Source organism: Pinus tabuliformis, chromosome 8 (genome assembly GCF_031772625.1).
Source record: "Pinus tabuliformis cultivar Carrire ecotype Pingquan chromosome 8, CPIR1, whole genome shotgun sequence".
In the NCBI taxonomy this organism is placed as follows: Eukaryota; Viridiplantae; Streptophyta; class Pinopsida; order Pinales; family Pinaceae; genus Pinus; species Pinus tabuliformis.
Window position 1 is genome coordinate 1,501,183,442 of NC_142294.1, and position 6,109 is coordinate 1,501,189,550.

Below are 6,109 nucleotides of genomic sequence, written 5' to 3' on the forward strand. Positions count from 1 at the left end.
TTGACATTTATATGGCCTTGGAGAGTTAACTCTCCACTCGCCTAATCCATGGCCCTAAAATCCTAAACTTGTTGGTGTAACTGACTAAAACAAAAAGTTCTAGTGAATTTTAGTTAGCGCTTGATTTTAAAATAGGTTGTTCTTTAAGTCACAAGGTAACGGAAGTGAAACTAGTGGTGTTTTTTGACGCAAAAGAAATTAATAAAAACTTAACTACATGCACATGCACTTTTTCTTTTTTCGATGAAGAGCAATTTCTATAGGGTTCAGAGGAACTTCTAATAAAACAAAATTTTCTTTTCTTTTCATTAAGTCACGCTTCACACTCACAAAAGCTAACAAAGCTATGTATGCCTAAAAGGGGATGCAAATCTATCCTAATGCAACAAATATATGTGGATGCAAGATTTAAAACTACTCTAAAAACAAAAAATGAAAGTTGCTTGCTTATCAATCTTTATCTTGCCACTTAAAATGTCTAGATGGAATATGAGATGCTACAATTCATTTCGTCTAAACACTAAAAACAAGTTCTAAGACAAACATAAAGCACTTTCACTCACTAAAATTAAACCAAATGAAAACCAAGTTCAAGAAAGCAAAACTAAGTTTTTCAAAAAGATTTTCTTCAAAAGTAACAACAAAAGAGTCTTTTCAAAAATGCTCTCAACAACACTGAAACTTGTGATTGAAGAATAGGCAATCAAACACTTTTACAAGTTGACACCACACAACGGATCAAAACTCAAACAAAAATAAATGTTTTTAAAAGTGCTCTTAATAATCAAAAGCAGCGATGAAAGCTTTGGCAATGAAAACCAAAAAGATAAAAAAGGAAAATTCCAAGAAAGTGTCAATCAACAACTTTCATGAAACAAAGAAGTGGATGGTCACAAAAAGTGGTTTTTGACAAGCAAACAAAAAGTCACCAAAAACCAAGGTTAACACAAAGATTGAGATCAATCTTCCTACCCTAATGAATCAGAGCAGCCAAGATTCCTAGCAATAAATATTGCGTGCTTTAGCAAAAAATGATGATGCTTGCAATCAACAAAAAACAAGACCAATACTTCTTATAATCAAAGAGAATTCGAAACAAGATGCTCGCTGTAAAACAAATAACTGATACTGGAAAATGACTGTTTCAGACTGACTCAAACTACCAGACAGACCTTCAGAGACAAAAAGATTTACAAATCTTGAAAATTGCAAGATATACGCGACTTTACTTAGTACATAATGTGTGTATACGCCACTGTAACTAAGGAAACCAGCATATACGTGGGTTCACTTAAAGCAACATGCGTACATACGCCTTTGTAACTAAGAAAAACAGCGTATAGAAAAGGTTTCAAGAAAAATAAAAAACAAACTGAAGAAACTGGCAAAACTTAAAGTTCAAACATAGATCAGACAGTTACAACAAGCAAACAAGGCAGCTAAGCCCTGATTGGCTTGAAAACACCCAAACGAGGAACAACAAGAGTGTTGTCCCCAGTGGAGTCGCCAATTCTGTTGGAGGGAAATGTTCCCCTAGGGCTTTTTGGGTTGAAACCCTAGCAGATTGAAAGTTGTTTATTCAAGGAAGCACACATTCACACAGCCATTATGCTATTATAAGCAAACTCTATTGTAAAGGGTACGTACCTTAGGTCCTACGTTTGAGAAGGCCTTTAGGTTCCAAACCCTTCTTGGAGTTCCCTTCTTCTCTTTTGTCCTGCAAAACAACAAATTCCAAAGAACATAGTAGTATATGGACAAAAACTTATAAAGAAACCATCTTCATGTTATAAAGAAAGGTAGTTAGTTATGAAATCCAAACAACCATTTACATATGAATTCTAAACGTGAATATCATTAACATAAAGAAGATTCATCTCGGGAACCAAGACATGTGTTTCTTTTATTATAAACAAATAAAGTACATAAAAAGGAATATTTTCACATGAGTCTCCTTCAGCAGGCTCCAAGCAAAGCTTCCTTCCGGATCCGTTCCAGCCTCAAGCCTTTAACAAACTCCTTCCATGACTCTCTCCATGATGTCATAAATGGTGGATGAACATCAACACAGAAGGAAACAAGGATTTCCTGGACAAATGGGGGAAGTGAAGAAGGCACAAGGGACTTCAGACCTGGTCAGGGGAAAAATCTCAGCATAATAACCTTTCTCTCTCTTCTCTCCTCCCTTAGGCCTTCCCTTTGAGGTCTTTTTATACCTCTCCCAAAGTAGTTTTTTAGTTGGGAGTTGGTTGGGAACAGTTGGGCCATGGGCACTAACAGGTGATCAGCAAGTAAAACCCGCGATCTCCGCCCGAAAATAAGGAATTTTATTTTTTTTAAGTGTTTTAATACATTTACGCGGGTTGGATATACATAGACCCACGTATACATGCGTTTAACTCAGGGCAATGTCGCATATAAGGGATAAAACATTGTTTTTTAAATTTCAGGACTAGGTCTGGAAGGAGGGGTTGCCCTAGGCCATGAGTACAGCATCACAAACCATAAGAGTGAGATTTGGAGCTATAACAAACATCATTTTCCCTTATATTCAATTTTTGGAATTCCTCAATGTGCCCTGCCATTGAACCCTTTTGTTTAAGATTTATTAATTGGCTAAAGAAGGTGTTTCTCTTTGTATCCTCATAATGTGCTATCATTTCCTCCATGAAAATTGACCACGTGGCAAGTGGTTTATGAGAACAAGGCCCTTTATACCATAAAAATTGATTCGGTTCTAAATATAAAGATGCAATACATACCTTTTGTAACAGTTGTACCTCATGTAGATCAAAATATTGCTCCATCTGTAGTATCCAATTTACTAGATCCTTGCCATCAAACTTCCTCATATCGTTTTTTCTTGATTTTAGGAGCTCGATATTGAAATTAATGTAACTATGTAATTTCATATCTTTAAGTTCTAAAATTTCGACCTGCGATAGTCCTATGTGTCCACTTTCTAACCCCACAAGTTTGATCGCAATTGTATTTCTGAAGAAAGCGTTATGCCCAATATCCCGCAATGACCTAATTATAGACTAGTTCAGTAGAGTGAACGTGTATGATGTGCCACGTGTCATTATTTCGACCTTATGTTCTGAAATTGCTAGCCAACAAACTATGGTTCGTCTGCACTTGGTCACTTTTTATGAAATTTGAATGATATGCTTAGAGAGAGAGTTATGACGATTTTCCCAAGGTCACCTGTTTGGGATGTAATTTGGAATATTACGAAAACCCTAACTTTTTGGGATCATATCTCCGAAAATATAGCAAAACAAGATCTGAAATTCAGACTCGAGGTTTAGTGGGATTGCTTCTCAAATGGGTTTTTTTAGCTTCTGAAACATTTCAGAAACAGAGTTATAGCGAAAATGCCATGATGACCTGTTTAGAGCATTGAAACCCTAGAATCCAAAGCTCTAATACCAAATGTTATGGAACCAACTCACAAAAAGATAGAAAAGATAGATCAACAACTTAAAAATAAGCCTATTCAAGGGGGAAATCTCCTTTACATTATACAAATTAACAATTCTTGAATGATACAAATAACAAGACCTCCTTTCTATATATAGGAATCTAAGGGGTCATAATATAATCAGAGCCAACATAACAGTAATAGTGTAGGGGCACAACAATAACAATAGTCGGCTTCTATGGGACACAATAATAAAAATATGGGGATTACATGGGCAAAACAATACAGTAAGGGGGTTGCACCAATAGAAATAAGGGGTTACACTAGTAGTATAGAGACCTAACAACAAAAGATCTTGAGATCGCATGGTAGCTCAAATCATTGTACAAGTGTAGCATAGTCAAGGTGTAGCACTTGCCATAGCTCTGATATAAGTATCACTGTCATACCTTGGATGATAAAAGTGTCTTGGATCATAGTCGTATAACTCAAATTTGCACCAAGAATAAACTTGCATCAAAGTAAAATACAATGCATCATTTTGAGGGGAACTTATATCATTGTTTTAGGTTTGAATAGGATAATGGTTCCAAAAAATTGTATCTCAGTCATATCTTCGAGGAGTTGACTTGAAAACCTTTGCATTATAAAAGAAAAAGTTCATATTATAATCATGGATCATATACATAGAATACATAACTTTCATTGGTGTAATGCCAAGGATCTTTCAGTAACCGAAGGAGGAGTATCTCGCATCATTTTTCTATCATGTCTTTTGCATTATGGTGGAACATAATTGCATTAAATCATAGACTTCCCGTTTCACCAAATCATAATTTTTTTCATTTGGATCATAATAGAATCATAAGGAAAGTAATTCAGAATTCTTTAGAGCTTTAGGAGGAAAGATCAAACTCTATCAAAAAGTAATCTCAAAAACTTGTATTGACCAACATCATAACTTGTAAAACTTGCATTAACTCAGATCATAGGCTTCTCATAAGCTCATATTAGGGAGCTTGCATTATTTCTTCAGACTCAGACTACTTTGGAGACATGCCAACAAGATTGATCTTCAAACTATCTTTGCTTCACCTTAGCTATGATACCATGTTGGAAAATTAAGGTAATTATAGATTCTCCTTACTTGATAATTACTTGTGAGATTTGTTGGCCTTTTATTATTTATTCTTCATCAAGAAATTACCGGAACATAAAGTGCATGAATATCACAAGAACAAAAAGAACACTAGATATAGGCTCCAAGCTAGGGAAAAACCCCACAATCGAGGAAAACCCAAAAAATCCTCTTCTTATAGAATTATATCAAAGTGAGACCTCGAAGACCAAAATACTAAACCTCTTCCAAGCACCAAGTTAGCTCTCCAAAAATATTATTCAATCAAGCCACATTTTCCAAGTGAATGATGGTCAAAACTCACAAATTCTAATCCAAATCAAAGTTTCGACCCTCTATCTAAGGTTTGTAATTCGTACCTACAATCCTTAGCCTTGTATCTCATAGAAACCCTAGAATTATTGTATGTGTGAGAAAAATAGTCCAAAAACCCAAGTTTTTTCCTCTTCCTTGGGTTTATCTTTCTTCTATGTCCCTCACACTTCCTTCCTTCTTGTGTTATGCATTGATCGAGCTTGTTTGTTGTCTTTTCAAATGAGGATGAGGTTTGCCCTATATACAGTCATCCAAGAGAGAAAAAAGGTGCCCCAACTGGGTCGACTTATCATGGCAGGGCTGACTTGGTCTTGCAGGACAATTTGACTTTACATGACTCAAAAATTAATATTTTTCCTTTTTTACAAAGAGTCTAAATGAGACTTTAATATATGAAAAATATTATTCTTGACTCAACAATTCCTAGAAGCACGAAGAACATGATTAACCTAGTTTTGAGCATGAAATCCATGCTTGAAAAAATAAAAATAATTTTCTCCTTTTATATAAAATATGCCTTGATACAAGTATAACAATAAATATGAAGACTAGACGTAGTTACTTTTCCAATAAGATGCACTCTTTACCTAACAAAAATGCTACTCATTTTTCACCCACATTCGAAATGAGCTTGTTTGCCACGCTGCAAATGAATTGCGCTATACACAACTGTACATATTGAAACTATTTTAAAGTAATAAACATCATGTTTTATCAAGTTTTAGTCAATGTGGAAATTTTTCATGATATAAAATTTCTTGAGAAACGTTATTATTCTTTTATTAATTTTTTTTTATCGATTGAAATGATTAAAGGTATATATTACAATAAGTTTAAAAGTTTGAGCTATATGTCTTTAACCTCCAGCATCTTTTAGAATATTTAAGTGAACTCTAAACCTTATAAATTAATAACTACAACAAAGTCATTGACTCACTCCTCCATTTGGTATATAAACAAATCAAACCAAATTGATAATTAATGATACAAAATTCATCCCATACTAACAAACAAACAAGATTTCATGTTAATAATGAAAGTTTTTAAAATAAAAAGCATTATTAAAAAAATAATTAATACAATTAAATACAAAATTATTATTATTATTATTATTATTATTATTATTATTTAAATCTACAATTTTTTATTAAATTAGAAAAATGATATATTATAAAAAGTTTTTATACAAACCAAAAAAGACCTCAATCCTACTGGATTTTTTGTCCTGTAAG